Below are 19250 nucleotides of genomic sequence, written 5' to 3'. Positions count from 1 at the left end.
TAGTCCTGGTTGTGGACCACGAAGAGGGTTGCTTGGATTGTTTTGTCCTTGCATCTCAGAATCCTCCTGCCACGTGAAGTGAAGTGTCCGTTGTTTGTTTGAAGTTGGAGGTCTTTGAGTCATGGTCCCTTGTCTGACAGGACAGTCACCCTGACACCTGAATCTAACTCAAGGTTTGTTAGATGTCCATTTACCAGGATGTCAGCATTCCAAAATGAAGAACCACAATCATTGACCTCACCCAAGAAGCATGGCTGCGTGTTCTCTGGGTTTTTTGGTCTCGACCTCGTGGATTAGCTTTGGGATATCTGAGCAGTGTTGGGCTTTTGACTTGCACAGTTTGCCAAAGTGTCCCTATCGGTTGCAGTGGAAGTTTCGGGTTTTACTCGCAGAACACTGATCGCTCCTGTGAAGGCACTTCGCACTGCAGCGCTGGCAAGGTCACTCTGCTGGGCGGTTCGGGAATTGCTTTCCCTGACTCGGATTGTCCCTGTGTCTTTGTGACCTGATAAACTGTACTGAGGACTGGTTCCTGCCTCATGTTAAATTCTCTCCCCGTGGGACTCTCCTGTGTAGTCCATGTACTTCAGACAGTCTAACTAGCTGGATTGCCTTGTCCAGGGTGAGACAACTTTTACCTTGCAGGTCTGCAGACTTTTTTGCTGAAGTCTGGAGCATGCTGTCCCATAAAAATATTTCCATCCAAAGACTCAAATTTTGTGACTGGTCTGGGTCTTGGATGAGTCCCAGTCGAATTGGAAGCGTGGAATTGTAATCCATGTTGAAGATTTTTAAAGTGTGGGTACAGCTTTAAGAGCTTACAGTCTTCCAAGATGGCGTCGCCGTTCACTGCAGCACAGTGGGTTTCCTGTACTTGCTGGTTTTGGCAGGCTTCACAGAATTGCGGCTGTGCTCTTTGGGAAGAAGAATTTCCAGAAAGGGCTGTACAACTTTGCGGTCTGCCGACTTGATTTATTCAGCACTGTAACGTTGCGAGTAGCGACGTGTTTAAATGAACTGCAGGCTTGCTGTTTACAGATTTGTATGGCCACGAGGCTTCGGAGAGTTGTGTGAGTTCATTCTTAATGTTTTTATTCCTGTTCAACTTGGAAACTGTGTGTCGAAGCTCAGAGTTGGGTGTTGGGATTAGCGACGGGTTTCATTCAAATGGAACTTTTGACTAAATTTAGTAAAAGGGGCTTCTCAGGACTGGCTGCAGCCTGGAAGTTAAATAAGATTTAGCTCATCTTTGCAGGTTATGAACTGTGTGCTGAAGCTGGAGTTCCAAGGGAGATCGTATGGAGTCTTCAGCTGCAGTAAAACCTCTGTCTTTAGTTTCCACACTCTCCTCTCTGGAGCTTTTTCTGGCAAATTTTCTCAGCACCTGTAGCTTCATTTGGGAGCTTCTTTCAGTTCAGAATCCATTGAAGACACTCAGTTTCTTAGCTTTTCAGCACTTCTGTGAGGCTGAGTGTTTTCGATCCAGAGCTGCCACCATGTTGGGATGGTGTTGGTTACAGAAACTGCATGTTAGAGAAGCCTTCATAGTCTTCTGGATGTTAACAGCAAGTCTTTATTAGCTACTTGTAACCATATACAGATATACAGTAAAGTGTACAGGCATGGAGCTAACTCCATCTCCAGATTTTAACACATCTCTGGCCAACACCACACTGAGTCTATGGCCGAGAATTTCTGGCCAAATTTTCCCTTCCTGCCTACGATAATGCCTGCCTGTTTCAAGGCCAGAAAATCCCGCCCTTATGGCCTGAGTTATTTGCCTTCTTACCTCACTGTGTGGGCGGTGCCATCCTCAGTCCCACATTAACCCTGTATATACCAGACTCTTACACTAAATTATTTACTTATTGATTGAGACATGGGGAGCAAAGATAATTGAATTTCTGAAATGTGTACAAGACTCTGTTCTCAATCAACAATCAGTCTACAAAGGCGACCTTGCTGGATCTGGTTCCAAACAATGAAAGAGATCAGGCAGTTGAGCTTATGAGGCCTTGTGGTGCAGTGATAATGTTCTTGCCTCTGAGCCAGGAAACTCCGGGTTCAAGTTCCACTCCAAGGCTTGATAACTGCGGAAAGTGTGCTCATGATGTGGGCCAAACAGGTTGAGTATCAACCTGCAAATCCTTCCAATAGACACCAATGGCAGGTGGTAATAGTGGGAGCGATTCCTGGACAGCCATGCGATGGAAGGAAAATTGGAGCCTCTACCATCGCTATTCATAGGTTTGGACTACAACATGCATGTTAAAAGCCCATGTTGTGGTAGCAACTCGGACTCCTTGGGAGGCTGGTTGGCTGGATGGCTGGTGTGGATTAGTTTGCTGCCAACATCTTGGGGTTCGATCCCCATTCTGGCTGGGGTGGATTCGGCACCTGCCTCTTTGCCTCACCCTTGGTGGAGGTAATAGTGCCATGGGTTGGACCTGTCTGAAGACAAGGAACTAAGCTTAATGTGAATGAGCAGCTTGGGAACAAAGTACCACAATAAGATGAGGTTTAAGATTCGACTGGAAAAGGAAGATAAAACTAGAAGGCCAGATTGGATTAGAACAAGGAACAAAGAAAAGTACAGCACAGGAACAGGCCCTTCGGCCCTCCAAGCCTGCACCGATCATATTGCCCGTCAAGTAAAACATTTTGCACTTCCGGGGTCCGTATCTGTCTATTCCCATCCTATTCATGTATTTGTCAAGCTGCCTCTTAAACACCACTATCGTACTTGCTTCCACCACCTCCTCTGGCAGCAAATTCCAGACGCTCACTACCCTCCATAAAAAACTTGCCCAGCACATCTCCTCTATAGTTTTCTCCTCTCACCTTAAATCTATGTCCCCTAGTAATTGACTCTTCCACCCTGGGAAAAAGCTTCTGACTATCTACTCTGTCCATGCCACTCATAATTTTGTAAACTTCTATCAAGTCGCCCCTCAATCTCCGTCACTCTAGTGAGAATAATCCGAGTTTCTCCAACCTCTCCTCATAGCTAATAACCTCCAGACCAAGCAGCATCCCAGTAAACCTCCTCTGCACCCTCTCCAAAGCCTCCATAACCTCCTGGTAATGTGGCGACCAGAATTGCACCCAATATTCCAAGTGTGGCCTAATCAAGGTTCTATACAGCTGCAGCATGACTTCCCAGCTTTTATACTCAATACCCCTGCCAATGAAGGCAAGCATGCCATATGCCTTCCTGACTACCTTATCCACCTGCATTGCCACTTTCAGTGACCTGTGGACCTGTACACCCAGATCCCTCTGCCCGTCAATGCACTTAAGGGTTCTGCCATTTCCTATATAATTCCTGCCTGTATTTGATCTTCCAAAATGCATTACATTGCATTTGTCTGGATTAAACTCCATCTGCCATTTCTCCGCCCAAGTCTCCAACCGATCTATATCCCGTTGTATCCTTTGACAATCCTCTTCACTATCTGCAACTCCTCCAAACTTAGTGTCGTCTGCAAACTTATTAATTAGCCCAGTTACATTTTCCTCCAAATCTACAAACAGCATGTATACTACAAACAGCAAAGTTCCCAGCACTGATCCCTGTGGAACTCCACTAGTCACAGCTCTCTATTCAGAAAAGCACCCTTCCACTGCTACCGTCTGTCTTCTATGACCAAGCTAATTCTGTATCCATCTTGCCAGCTCACCTCTGATCCCGTGCGACTTTACCTTCTGTACATTCTGAGGATGAGTGCAGGTTTCAGAAAATTGAACCGGTTTGCTGAGATGATAGGAGAAGTTGACACACGGGACTATAGAGGACAGTGGGATGATTTTCAAAAGAAATGACTAAGGTACAGAACCAATATATTGCATTCCAAAAGGAGAAAAGATACCAGTACTTTTATATTTACATGGATAAATAAAGAGATTAAGAGTGTTGGAACATAAGAAATCCTGAAGATGCAGAGAAAGACACAAATCCCACACTCCCCAACACCCCACCAATAAAAACAGAGAAGTAAGGTATTTTGCAAGTTTTTAAGGGTGACACAGGACCCTGAGAAGAGAGCGTTGTCAAGTTGCAAAAGAAAGGGGGAGTATTTATTAAGGTTTTACTTACAGTGGCCTTTACAAAAAGGGAAGATGTTAGAGATATAGAGATTTATCCTGATATAGATGAGGCCACAGAAATGTCTTCAGAGGCATCACTATGTATTAGGAGCCTAATTAGCATAAATTTTATAAGGCTGCTGCCCAAGTTAAGCAGATGCCTCAGCCCAGCTTTAAATTAGCTGAGGGCTGGAAAAAAGACAGTAAGTGAACCATTTTGATTTCAACTCCATTACCATCTGGTCTCTGTTGGTTCAGTGACTTAAAATCTCTCCCTATATTTCAGGGCTATATCAAATGTGGATATGTGCCAGAGGATTGGAGAATAACCAATGTAGTACCCATTTTCAAGAAGGGGGACATTGCTGAGGTGGGTGATTACAGCTCAGTTGGCTTAACGCCTGTGGGAGGAAAATAATTTAGAGTTTATAATTAAGCATAACGTTGTCATACATCCAAGAGAAAATAGCTACAAATACTCAGCATATGCTTGATAAACTTCAGAATTCTTTGAGGAGGTAACAGGTGTGGTGGATGAGGAATTGCAATGGATGAGATGTAAATAGATCTTAGGGAAGCCTTTGACAAGAAATCACATTGGAGATTAAGGCATATGGAATTAGGCCGGGCTGATGGCAAACTGGATTAAAACTTGGCTCAATTTTACTGTTCACCATGTACACCAATGATTTAGATATAGGGTTAGAAGGTGTTGAGTCAGAATTTGCAAGTGGTACCAAGATAGGATTTCCAGCATCCGCAGTTTTTTTGTTTTTATCTCTGAATACATTTAAGGCTGGAATAGATAGATTTGGTCTCTCAGTGAATCGAGAGATATGGGGAGTGGGTGGGATAGTGGAATTGAAACCCAAAATCAGGCATGATCATATAGAATGGCGGAGCAGGCTCGGTGGGCCATATGGTCTACTACTCTTCCTATTCCTTGTATTCTTGTGTTGTATCTTGAAAAAATTCTTCAATGCCAGGATGAGTTGCATGGAATTTGTAGTCTCAGCTTGCTCCTGCCCCACAGAACTCATTTCTCGTTATCTTGACTCCCTTCTCTCTCCCCTTGTCCAGTCCCTTCCCACCTACATCCGTGATTCCTCTGACACCTTACGTCACATCAACAATTTCCAGTTCCCTGGCCCCAACCGCTTCCTCTTCACCATGGACGTCCAATCCCTCTACACCTCCATCCCCCACCAGGATGGTCTGAGGGCCCTTAGCTTCTTCCTCGAACAGAGGCCCGAACAATCCCCATACACTACACCACTACTCTCCTCCGTCTGGCTGAACTTGTTCTCACGCTGAACAATTTCTCCTTCAACTCCTCTCACTTCCTCCAAAAAAAAGGTGTGGCTATGGGTACCCGCATGGGCCCCAGCTATGCCTGTCTCTTTATGGGGTATGTGGAACATTCCTTGTTGCAGTCCTACTCCGGCCCCCTTCCACAACTCTTTCTCCGGTACATCGATGATTACTTCGGTGCCGCTTCATGCTCTCGTCGGGACTTGGAAAAATTTATTAATTTTGCTTCCAATCTCCACCCCTCCATCATTTTCACGTGGTCCATCTCTGACACTTCCCTTCCCTTCCTTGACCTCTCTGTCTCAATCTCTGGTGATAGACTGTCCACTAATATCCATTACAAACCCACCGACTCCCACAGCTATCTCGACTACAGCTCCTCACACCCCACTTCCTGTAAGGACTCCATCCCATTCTCTCAGTTCCTTCGCCTCCATCACATCTGTTCCGATGATGCTACATTCAAAAACAGTTCCTCTGACATGTCCTCCTTCTTCCTTAACCGAGGTTTTCCACCCACGGTCATTGACAGGGCCCTCAACCGTGTCCGGCCCATCTCCCACGCATCCGCCCTCACGCCTTCTCCTCCCTCCCAGAAACATGATAGGGTCCCCCTTGTCCTTACTTATCACCCCACCAGCCTCCGCATTCAAAAGATCATCCTCCGCCATTTCCGCCAACTCCAGCATGATGCCACCATCAAACACATCTTCCCTTCACCCCCCTTATCGGCATTCCGTAGGGATCGCTCCCTCCGGGACACCCTGATCCACTCCTCCATCACCCCCTACTCCTCAACCCCCTCCTATGGCACCACCCCATGCCCACGCAAAAGATGCAACACCTGCCCCTTCACTTCCTCTCTCCTCACTGTCCAAGGACCCAAACACTCCTTTCAAGTGAAGCAGCATTTCACTTGCATTTCCCCCAACTTAGTCTACTGCATTCGTTGCTCCCAATGTGGTCTCCTCTACATTGGAGAGACCAAACGTAAACTGGGCGACTGCTTTGCAGAACACCTGTGGTCTGTCCGCAAGAATGACCCAAACCTCCCTGTTGCTTGCCATTTTAACATCCACCCTGCTCTCTTGCCCACATATCTGTCCTTGGCTTGCTGCATTGTTCCAGTGAAGCCCAACTCAAACTGGAGGAACAACACCTCATCTTCCGACTAGGGACTTTACAGCCTTCCGGACTGAATATTGAATTCAACAACTTTAGGTCGTGAGCTCCCTCCCCCATCCCCACCCCCTTTCTGTTTCCCCCTTCCTTTTTTTTCCAATAAATTATAAAGATTTTCCTTTTCCCACCTATTTCCATCATAAAAAAAACCCCACTAGAGCTATACCTTGAGTGCCCTACCATCCATTCTTAATTAGCACATTCGTTTAGATAATATCACCAACTTTAACTTTAACACCTATGTGTTCTATTGTACTATTGTCGTTGACATCTTTTGATGATCTGCTTCTATTACTGCTTGTTTGTCCCAACAACCACACCCCCCCCTCCACCTCTCTGTCTCTCTATCTCTCCGCCCCCCACACACACACCTTAAACCAGCTTATATTTCTGTCGAAGGGTCATGAGGACTCGAAACGTCAACTCTTTTCTTCTCCGCCGATGCTGCCAGACCTGCTGAGTTTTTCCAGGTAATTCTGTTTTTGTTTTAAATGTATTCAGTGATGGAGCATCCACAACCCTCTTGGGTAGAGAATCACAAAGATTCCCAACTCTTTGAGTGATGTAATTTCCCCTCACTTCAGTCCAAAATGATCGGCCCCTTATCCTGTGACTCGATGTTTTCCCTGACCAGTGAAAACAATCTCTCAAGCCCCTTCAGAATCTAGTATGTTTCAATGAGATTACCTCTCATTCTTCTAAATTCCAGAGACAGTAGGCCCAATTTACTTGGCCTTTCATCATATGACAACCCCCCCATCCCAGGTACCGATTTATGGAAATCTTTGCTGTATCACCCCGCCTTATATATGGAGATAATAACTGAACACAGTATTCCAGGTGTGGTCTCACCAAAGACACTCATAAACCATCTTCATCTTCATCTTCCTCTCATTATGGTAAAGCTATCTTTCTTCACTTAAATCAGGAATCTGATCTTTTTAATTTGTTAATGTTCATTGCACTGAGTGGCAATTAACCCCTTATGTTAAACTCTATTTAGGCTCCTGGTCTAAACATTACCTATTGAATCCTGCATTGTATTCATATGAGGAAGGCTCATTCCTAAACGGCCATGGAGAGGAAAACAAGGTAGACAGCTCTGGTGTGGAGTCTCTACCCACAAATGCCCATGGGAAGAACTGGACCTTTGACTACAATAGGTGTAGACCAAAATTATGGTAACTGTAGCTTTAAGGAATGTGGTAAATGTAGCTTTAAAGAATGTAGTAGCTGTAGCTTTAAGGAATGTAGTGACTGTGAATGAATCAGCCCTAAGCATGGGAAACTATAGGGATGGAATTAGTGTCTAGTTGCTCTTCTTGATGGAAGCATATAACTGCTGCTGAAGCCCTGTTCATTGTTTCTTATGAGAAACCTGTCTGGAAAATCAAGTCCATAACAACTGGTGACAAGGATAAACTAGTTCTGGTGCTGTCCCTTGCCTAGTGAATGTCAATATCTTGTTTTAAACAGGAGAAGGGAAATATATGCTCACCAGATGTGCCACTTTTTGGCAGGATCGACCCCTTCGACTCATCCACAGAGGACTGGAGTCGATATGTAGAATGCCTTGGTTTCTTTCTCCAAGCAAATGAAATAACAGTAGAGGAAAAAAGGAACGCAATTCTCCAAAGCGTCTGTGGGAGTAGAACTTACAATGTAATCCGTAGTTTGACGCCCCGAATGCTCCTGATTCAAAGGCCTTCAGTGAATTGGTAGCCATTGTAAAGGGTCATTTTCAACTCAAACCCTCCGTAATCGTGCAGAGGTTCAAAGTTAATTTGAGAGTAAGATCCTTGGGGTAGGCCGTAGTAATATATGTAGTGAAGTTGAAACAGCTAACTGACTATTGCAACTCCAGGGAGACCCTAAATGATGTGTTAAGGGTCTGTGGTGTGCACAATGACACCATTCAACAACGGTTATTAGCTGAAGTAAATATCGATTTTTAGAAGAGCTTTGGAAATAGCTCTTGCGATGGAAAGTGCTGAACGGGATCTGCAGCCTTACAGAGTGTACAAAGTGGTACTGTTTTCCAGTTGGGGTGGCAACAGACTGCAGGGCAAGGCACTAAAACCAGGGAGTGAGCTGCGAAGTGGGAGACAGTCCCTGTTACCTGAAAAGTTTTTAAAAATTCAGGAGACAGCTCAGCAGCAAATCTAAAAATGAATTGTTACCGATGTGGAAGTGACCATATCCCTGAAACTTGCCATTTTAAAGAGGTGGATTGCCATTATTATCATAAAAGAGGGGACCTACTGAAGCAATGTAAAGCAAGATTGAGACAGGTTCCCAGGCAACAAACTAAACTGATCAAAGTAAATCATGTGGAAGAACCAGAAACTACTAATTCTGATGTTTTTCTCTATTTAATGTGAAAGGAGGGAAAACCGAGCCAATCACTGTTACTCTGCAGTTCAATGGAAAACCTTTAATTATGGAAGTGGATACTGGTGTATCAATCACTGTACTGCAGGAGCACACATTCAAATATTTAAACAAGGGCACTCAACAATTGCATTTGGAGCAGACTTCAGCCAAATTGAAAATGTATACTGGTGAAGCCATACAAGTGAAAGGTATTACCTATGTACCTGTTTATTACAAGCACCAGACAGCACAGCTCCCTCTAATTGTCATGGAAGGTGAAGGACCAAGCCTTCTAGGTCATGACTGGTTGAAAGAAATTAAACTAAATTGGTCTGAAATTTTGCAGCTGAGCGCTGAAGGACTGCCAGAGCTGCTAAAGAAATATGACAAAGTCTTTTGAGAGGAACTGGGGAAAATCAAGGGCCTGCAGACTAAGATCTATGTTGACTCTGAAGGAGCTGCTCATTTTTTTAAAGCCAGGACAGTGCCTTATGCCCTGGGAGAGAAGGTTGACGCTGAATTAAACCTTTTAGGGAAGCTGGGTACCATTCAGCTCGTTCAATTTTCGGAATGGGCAGCACCCACAATCCCTGTTTTGAAACCTGATCAGACCATCCATAACTGTGGGGATTATAAGTTAACAGTAAACAAGGCTGCCAAGTTTGACAAGTATATCCCCAGGATTGAGGATCTCTATACCAAATTAGCAGGAAGGAGAACTTACACAAAATTAGATATAAGTCACACATATCAGCAGCTGGAACTGGATGATATATCCAGAGAATTTGTAACCATAAACAAACACAAAGGGTTATGTCAATACACACGCCTGCCTTTCGGTATTTCTTCCGCCTGCGTGATTTTCCAAAGGACGATGGAGAGCTTGATGGATGGACTACCTCAAGTCGTAGTCTACCTGAATGATGTCCTAATAACTGGGTTAACAGAAGCGGAACGTTTGGCTAACTTGGAAGAAGTTTTAAAACGATTCTTCGAAGCAGGGGTGCGCTTGAAAAAGGAAAAGTGTATCTTTCAGGCAAGTGAAGTCATTTACTTGGGCCACCGATGGTTGCCCAAGAGTTACCCTCAGTAGAAGAAAAAGTCAACATTTTTAAGGAGGTGCCCTCGCCTCCAAATGTCTCTGAGCTTAAGCCATTCTTGGGTATGGTTTATTATTATGATTGAATCCTACCAAACTTATTTAATGGTCCTGGTCCCCCTATATTCATTATTAAAGAAAAACCAATGTTGGTCTTGGAAGTCATCTCAAGAAGAAGCCTTCATGAAAGTTAAACAGCTCTTGCACTCTTCAAACTTGTTAGTAAACTATGACACGATGAAAGAATTGGTGCTAACTTCTGATGCATCTGCCTATGGCGTGAGAGCAGTAACATCTCATATGATGGACGACAGTTCAGAAAAGCCAATAGGTTATGTAGAAGCTCAGTCATCAAATATGTTTAAAGTAGAGATTGATAGATTACTGATTAACAATAAAGTAAAGGGTTATGGGGATAGTGTGGGTAAAAGGCATTGAAATGTTTGATCAGCCATGATCGTATTGAACGGCAGAGCATGCTCAATTGGCTGAATGGCCTTCTCCTGTCTACGTTTGAGAAGGGTTAATCACAAATCACAAGAGAGAAGGATTATCAATTATTTTTGGAGTTAGAAAATTCCATCAGTATGCACATGGCCGACATTTTACCATATTTCTGATCACAAACCATTCTTGGGTCTGTTTAGCAAAGAGAAAAACCATCCCTCCCCCGAGCTTCCGCAAGAATTCAAAGATGGGCTTTGATTTTATCAGCATATGAATATAGTTTTATGCACAGACCAGGGATGCACATAGCCAATGCAGATGCCCTAAGTCACCTTCCTTTGTAGGAGAGCACTGAACATGCTCAAACTCCCCAAGAGATCATATTAGCCATGAATTTGCTGGATTCTTCACCAGTCTGCGCAAGACGAATATGAAACTAGATGAACTGTGATCCAGTCTTGGTCTAGTGTACAAGGCCAAGTGTTGAAAGGATGGTACAGGAACCAGTCCCCGAAGAATTGAAGCCATTCTTCACTCAAAGGAATTAATTGAGTAGTCAGGATGATAACCTGTTAAGGGGGGCATGAGTCATCGTTCCTTCACAAGGAAGGGGAACTTTCTTAACTGAGTTGCATAGTGCACATCCTGGAATTTCCAAAATAAAAATGCTTGCAAGGAGCTATATTTGGTGGCCAGGTATAGACAGTGACATTGAAAAAAATGAATAAACACTGTCTCCAGTGCCAGCAACTGCAGAAGTTGCCTGTTGCAGTTCCACTGCACCTGTGGGAATGGCCTGGTTGACCCTGGGTGAATCTGCATACAGATTATGTAGGTCCATTTCTAGGCACCATGTTTAAACTAATAATTGATGCACTTTCCAAATGTTTAGACGCGTATGAAGTTAGATTGCCAATGTCAGATGCGACTATAGAAAGGTTATGCCAAAGTTTTTCTATACATGGATTGCCAGGAGTCATTGTCTCAGACAATGATACTGCATTTACTTGTGCTGAATTTCAAAGATTCATGAGCCTAAATGGCATCAAACACATAAAGGTAGCACTGTATCATCCATCATCTAATGGATTGGCCTAGAGAGCAGTACAAACTTTTAAAGTTGGGTTGAAAAAATTATTAGGAGGATTATTGGAGGCTAATCTTTCACGTTTCCTGTTTCACTAGAGAATGACCCCTCCCACACTACTAGGGGTTCAACACCTTCAGAATTACTTCTGAAGCACCACCTTTGAATGAGATTAAGCCTGGTACTCCCCAGTTTGAAGAGGAAGGTAGAGAGCAGTTGAGGGGATCAAAAAGTGATTCATGATTTGCATAGTTGAGAGTGAGAATTTAATGTTGATGAAACAGTATTTGTGTGAAACTTCGGTAGTGGATCAAGTTGGTTACCTGGTGTAATAGTTACTGTGACAGGACAGTTGTCATACCACATAGAAGTGGAGGGCCGGACCACCCGAAAACACAGGGGTAATTTGAGAAGATCGGAGATACCCCAACAAACTGATGTTCCACCTGTAACCATGTATGCCTGTAGCCCCCGTTATGATTGATCAACCGAGGATAGACATACTATATGTCTCAGTTGGAGTGGGTAACACTGAACTGCCTGTGCCTAATGTGGTACTTGATGTTGCTGCAGTTCCAGAAACTGAAGATTCAGTAAGAGGTTCTAAAGTTGTGGAGCTACGACGCTCCACCTAGATCAGGAAACCACCTGAGAGACTGAACTTATAATTTCTTAACCCGTGTATATATTTGTAATGTCATGAATGTAGTTGTTCTTATAAATATAAATTGCAAAATAAAATGTAAAGGGGGAGGAACGTAGTAACTATAGCTTTAACAAGTGTAGTGACTGTAGCTTTAAGATTTAGTGTACTGTGTAGTATCACGTAACAGTGTGAACGAATCAGCCCTAAGCGTGAGGAACCTTAGGAGTGGAGTTGGTGTCTAGTTGTTCTTCTTGATGGAAGCATATAACTGCTGCTGAAGCACTGTAAATAAAGCTCACTGTTTCTTATGAGAAACCTGTCTGGGAAATCAAGTCTATAACAAAAATTTCCATAGACAGGAGACCACAGGGACAATCCCGCCCCTCCTTCCCTACTTTTCTCTTGCTAAAGCCAGAGAGTATCTAGAGGCAGCCCAAAGAATGGCAGTACACAAATCTACATAGAAATTCCTGCATGGAAACGGTTTAAGTCAGCCCAGTTTTGGAATTGAGCATTATTTCTTTGCATCTTGACTCCCCTGTTGAATTTGTGATTTTTTTGGAAGCTGAGTGACTAACCAATTGGCTATGCGTAATGTGTAATCAATGGAGTCAAAGATCATGGGGCGTAGGCAGGAAGGTGGAGTTATAGGCACAATAAAATCAGCTATTACCTTACTGAATGGTGGAGCAGTCTCGGTGGGCTGAATGGTCCTACTCCTGCTCCTATTTCTTATGATCTTATAATCTTATGATGATGAATGCCAAAATGTGGAAATCCACACACTGTCTGCAGAATAAATTGTGCAAATGTGAATTTTGATGTGGGGCATATTCATTGAATATGCGTCCTGCTACAGTAGTGATAAGCACAGCAAATAATGAAAGACCTTCAAGATCGAGTGCTTTAAATGACGAGGCGGTAAAAGAGAAACAGGTTTATAGGTGGAACTTGGGATATGCAACCTCCAGCCATCTGATGGGCACCAAACACTTTTAGTCTTACCTCTGACTTTCTTTGTGTCTACTAACTTATGCATTTGTTTCCAAGTCCTGCCTAACAGGAGAAGGAAACTGGACTTTTGTAGCCATTATCTCCTGGGATTTCTCCGTTTCTGTCCTCCAGGGAGGTTTGCCTGGAATGCCCCAAAAGTGCAATCTTTCTTGTATTTATCACATTTGCACTAACAATTCCGATAACTGGTGCACCTCGGGCCTACCTGTTCTGGCACATGCAGGGAACAATCCTATTGATGTAAATTAATTTCTAGTCCTGTGTCCATAGATAACAAAGGCTTGGAGGGGATTTCAGTGGTGGCAGACAAAGATAGTGCAGAGATCGTTGCTGTTGCAAAGGTGGCACTCGATACAATGATGAGATGAGTTTCAAGCTGAGCTCTGTCAGTCCTGTGCAAGGTCTGGTTCATCCTGTGCATGTAATAAGGAAAGGAGGGACTTTAAAACTGAGTTCCTCCAACCTGAGCCTTGTGCAGATTTTAGACCCTTCATCCGAGCATTGTCAGATGCACCTTCTGCTGCCAGACCCTAAGACCTGCCCAGAGCCCTCTCTGCCTCCCAAACCTCCATCTCCTTTGAAACATTTCTTAAAACCCACCTATGTGACCAGGCTTTTAGTCACTTCTGCTAATCTGTGCTCGGTGGTAATTTTTGTCTGATTATGTGTCCATAAAGCTCTTGGGAAATGTTAGACATTAAGGTTGCCATAGGAATACAATTCCTACTGTTGTTGTCAGCAAAAATTCACGAGTGTGACACTGCTATCAAGAAAGGGTAAAAAAATAATCTTTGTTTTTACTGGAATGGGGAGGTTGCTGGGAACCTCCTGGAAGTTTTCAAAGGTTTCGAAAAATTGAACATTGAAATATTGTAGCCCTGAAAGTAAGTTGGTCTGACATTCGGGCCTGTTCCTCTTGGCTCCACAGGTTAAGTGAAAAAAGGAATTCCTCTTTGGGCCTTTTCTGTTGGCAGTTCCCCTTCCTGATCGGTTGACCTGGCAGGTGAGCCACAACAGCTTCCCTGCCTTGGGTCCAGGGTAAAAATAGTAGCCAGACACCACATTTCTCTCCTGTTCAGAAGAGCAGGTTAAAATCGCAGCCTGCCAGACACCGGTGGGTGAATCACCTGGAAGATTTTAAAATCACCCTTTGTTTCCTCTGGTTGGCAAATCAGTAGCAACAGGGTATAGACTCGGGAGTACTACTGAATAAACAAAGGGCTGGTAAAGAGACATTTTTTATAGGAGAGGTCATTTGGATATGGAATTCTTGAGCATAAATGATGAATTAGTCAGGGGCTTTAATGTCATTTAAATTTGAATTGGTTAGGTACTTGAAAAGGTGCGATATTAAAGTGTATGGGGGAAAGGACAGGGAAATAAAGTAGATAGCTCTGCTTAAAAATTTGGCACTAGTAATGTCTGCTTCTTATTAGTACACATGTGAAAAGAATCAACAGTTTGTAATCTCATTTGAAATTCCAGGTGCCTGTTTAACTGTTCCTCTGGTTTCTGACTTGTATTCATTCTTGGATATCAGTTATTCTCTTTTTCTTTAAATGGTATCAACAAAAGGGCTCTGTCAGGAGCAGAGATAAAAACAAAAAAACTGCGGATGCTGGAAATCCAAAACAAAAACAGAATTACCTGGAAAAACTCAGCAGGTCTGGCAGCATCGGCGGAGAAGAAAAGAGTCGACGTTTCGAGTCCTCACGACCCTTCGACAGAACTTGAGTTCGAGTCCAAGAAAGAGTTGAAATATAAGCTGGTTTAAGGTGTGTGGGGGGAGTGGAGAGAGAGATCTCTCCCCCCCCCACCACCACACACACACACCTTAAACCAACTTATATTTCAACTCTTTCTTGGACTCGAACTCAAGTTCTGTCGAAGGGTCGTGAGGACTCGAAACGTCGACTCTTTTCTTCTCCGCCGATGCTGCCAGACCTGCTGAGTTTTTCCAGGTAATTCTGTTTTTGTTCTGTCAGGAACAGGTTGATTCTCACTGTACCTTGCAGACAGGTGTATACAATGGCTACATTGCAAATACGTTTAGGTGGTGGAATCTGCTCAGGTGGAGTTGCACTGATATGGAAGGAATGCAGTTTAGTTGACCTGAGAGGGAGTGGCGGAATGTGGAAACTCTGCTGCCAATCTAGTGTTTTTTAAAGTGCTCTCTGCTTGACGGAGGTTACAACGTACCCTCCCTTTTCTCCACCCAGAGGGAGTGAGAGTGTGAGTCAGTGCCACTGGGGTGGAACCCTGTCAATACAGGAACAATTAAACTGGGAGTTAGCTCTGCCAGCATTACCTTCACCATTACTCTTGTCAGCTCCCTGGGACACGGCAGCAAAGAGCATTCAGCGCATAACACTGGAAGCAGAGAAGAAACTCCAAAGGAATTCCTTTAGAGAACAAAAATCAAATAGGTGAGTTCAAGATATTAATGTTTGTATTTCTCTTAATCGACCTGACACTTTGATAATTTTGATAAGATATGCTCCAAGTTCAACTAGCAACATACATGTGTCCTCTTGTATGTAATATGTAAAGAGACTAAAGAGAATCTGAACACTTTTAAAATGGCTCAGATGACAATATTATTTACCTGGCAGAGGAACCTTTCTTTTCTACTTGGGGGCATTGTTAGCATTAATCCAGTATCTGCTGATGGATTATTGTTTTGTTGGATGTGAAAAGTGTTTCCCTCTTCTTAAGATGGCATTGTATAGGTTATAAATTTTAAGATAAACTTGAATGCTGTGTAAACTAATGAAATTACGGAATTCTGAGGACCATAGTCCTCTAAGCCAAACATATACTTGGTCCAGATATTCCCAGTAGACTTGTCAAGGAAAGTGAAATTTAATTTATTTTTGGAATTGTAATTGCTTTGAAGTACTTGTTCAGTCGAGTAGTATGACTGTAACTACCTTTCAAATAAGTTATGACATGGAAAGCCTCTGCCTTTATTTTGGTATATCCTTAATCATTTTGGACAATTGAGGAAACAATTGGAAAACAGGTAAATAATAGCAGTGCTTGTGAAATAGCCATAAAGCTAAAGGTGATTTTTATGTTCAGGTGTGTCTGTGTTTGATCGGGCAGGAACAAAAATGTGTTTGAAAAGAAAGGTTCTTTTTTATGTTGATGATTAATCATGGATTCAGTGGGCATGCATAAAGTAGCTCAGGGAAGAGATGATTTGGGCAGTCAGGTGCCTAACATGCATCGACATCCATTACAATGGTTAGCGTCTCCAAACCATTCTGCTGGGAGAGCCAGATAAGTTGAATTTTCCAATATGAGGTGAACGCCTGCATACCTCAGTTATCTCTGCTCAGAGATTATTGGCACAGCTGGAAGGAGACAAACCTTAAGAACCTCAAGCATACAACATACGTTGGAGTTTAACTCACAGCATGTGGCTAAGTTTCTTCCTGATTGCCCACCTATATCAGGACCACCATATCTGTTTTTGGAGTTAGCTTACAGGGTGGAACAGAAAGGGAAGAATTTTAACTGCAGTAATACGTCTGCCCCTCCAAATTCCCATCATTAAACTGGTCAGCCATTAGAAGCAGCCTGGAGTGCTGCCTACCTGACTCGTTCAGGTATTGGATGACTGAGGGTGTCACTGAGTAACAAGTTAGTTGTAATCTTCTATCACAAGTCATGCCATCTTGGATCCAACTTGATCCTAAAGAAATCCGACTTACACCCTTATCAAGGAAGATAGTCACTAGATGGTCGCTAGTGACACATATGGGTTCAAGACTTGTCAGACATACAGAAGCTACTGGGAACTCTTTCCAAGAAACATAGTCAGCTTAACCAAAGTGTGAATTCCCTACATACTGAATGCCGGTGGCAGTAGCTGGAACTGCACAAGTTCAGCATTAATCAAATACCAAACCCTGAACATGTTAGCGTGAGTTTGCGCCTTGGAGACTCCAGTGCAACTTCATGCAAATGGGTTCCAAGCCTCAGAGCTTCCTCATCAGTTATATGTTGGAGATTTACCTTCAGCAAAGGACCCATGCAAGACAGCTTGTGAGGTGTCAGCCACCCTGATGTTGTAGCTGCCCAGGTCCAGAGGCAGGTGTCAGGTTTGCACATCAACATCTGGTCATGATGAAGGTCCTTATGGAAGAGGCTTGGATAAGGAAATGTTTCCTCCATGAGACTGACTCCTCCTCTAGAGCACTGAGAGAATCCACACAAACCAAATACCTTCCCTCCTGAAACAGTTTCCAGTTTTGACCATAAGTTTACTTCACAACTTGCTCCTGTTCTGAAAGAATAAATTATAAGTCTGGGGTCTTTGGGATTGAGGAGCTGAGAAAGAGATTCATTTTAAAAAAAATAAATGATACAAGCTACAATTTATGAAAACTAGCTTCCAGTGTCAATTGATTCCTTCCTTGTTTTTTTCATTTTGAAACACTATTTTGCAGTCCACTCCTGACAAGAGTTCCATGTACTTTTTTTTCAGTTTAGGTACAATGTCACTCATATCACTGTAAATGAGATGTGACGTGAAACAAAGTTGAAAATAATTTAGGTTTACATATTCCAGAAGAAAAGCTTTGGACTTTAGAAGGGTGGAATGTTTTAACTCCACCCCGTATTGAGAATAAAATAAAATGGACAGCTTGGAGGCAGTGTGGTTGTTCAGTGGGTTGGATCCTATTGGATGTAAGTCCACAGCCTAACTACTCTAAATTTGCCACAGGGGAGCTGGTGTCTATTAACATGCTGAAGCTCACTGGGTAACACTCTTGCTTTTGAGTCCAGATTGTTATGGATTCAAGTTCCACTCCAGGACTTGGGCATGTAAATCAAAGTTGATGCTCCAATGAGGTGTTGCATTTTGTGTGGGACATTAAACTGAGGCCCCCATCTGCCCTGCTAGTAAACGATGTAAAAGAACCAATGAACTATTTTGAGGAAGAGCAGGTGAGTTATTTCTGGTTCTTGACTAATATTTATTCCACAATCAACATCACAAAAACAGAGTATCTGGTTATTACCATATTGCTGTTTCTGGGAGCCGCTGTGTGCAAACTGGTTGCCACATATCCTACATAATAACAGTGACCGCACTTCAAAAGTACCTCACAGCTGCAATCTGCTTTGGGATATTCTGTGGTTGTGAAATAGGTGCTATTTAAATGCAAGTCTTCCTTTTTTGACATCATTGCGTGAGTCAGTGAGTTGGAGACGGGCCAGGACTTACAGCTGATTGTGCTCAAATCAAACAGTGCATTTTATAGCATGAGTCTATTCAAAAATAATGTCTATGAGCTTCAGCAAACAAAGCTCCTGCATAAAATCAATTCCAGTTATTTACAGCACTGCAGGCTCCAGATGTGATTGGAAAAGAAGTTACCCAATTGTATCCATTCAGCTGGGAATATTGGTAACAGTTTAGGCAGATGACAGAGGGGTGTCTAATAGGCAATCTCAATCAGAGAGAGAGGTGTGAGAAATAAAATATGTGACCATGAGCAGACTACCATTGTGACTGGGGAGTAATTCTTCCATCTGTTAGTCATATTACAAAGAAATGCTTAGGGACACCAGGCACCTTGTCTCTAAAATGAAAAATTGCATGGAGCACCTTAATGTTGCTGCATCCAATGGAAATTCTGACCAGGGTGTGAATACATGTAAGAGACTGAAAAGATTTCTTTATTTCTGTTGCTGATGGATGAGACTCTTGTTGGATTATTTTTCATCATCAGAAAATAGTATAGCTCTGAATTGGAAAATGGATGAGACATAGGTTGATGGAGAAAGATTATGTGGAGAGTAGAGTACCATATTATGCCAAGGACTTAGGTATGAATCCAGTGAGATGGATTGGAATGCTGTTTCCTTTCTCCTGTAGGCTATAATAGCCCAATTTTGCCAGCTGGCCAGATATGCATTAGACTTATACCTAGACCCTGGCCATCATTTGCCACATGGTGGCTAGCTGCAGCCTTGTGCAGAGATGCAATAAA

The 19250-nt window shown here is 43.1% G+C and overlaps 1 protein-coding gene across 11 annotated transcripts in view; it reads left to right on the top strand.

Moving 5' to 3' along the window:
• The first annotated feature begins 938 nt into the window (after positions 1-938).
• Positions 939-19250, top strand: part of scel (sciellin) — a 109267-nt gene continuing 90955 nt past the window's right edge. For 3 of the 11 annotated variants that reach the window (XM_041199943.1, XM_041199946.1, XM_041199939.1), the window contains exon 1: positions 15485-15671. The gene's annotated coding sequence lies outside the window, so the exon portion shown is untranslated. Of the gene's footprint in view, positions 1071-15482; positions 15672-19250 lie in introns of those variants that run through there. The other 8 variants (XM_041199940.1, XM_041199941.1, XM_041199944.1 and 5 more) reach the window with 8 other exon arrangements.

Source organism: Carcharodon carcharias, chromosome 11 (genome assembly GCF_017639515.1).
Source record: "Carcharodon carcharias isolate sCarCar2 chromosome 11, sCarCar2.pri, whole genome shotgun sequence".
Lineage (NCBI taxonomy): Eukaryota > Metazoa > Chordata > Chondrichthyes > Lamniformes > Lamnidae > Carcharodon > Carcharodon carcharias.
The sequence above is the reverse complement of the archived record's forward strand: the minus strand, read 5'-3'. Positions and strand labels throughout refer to the sequence as shown.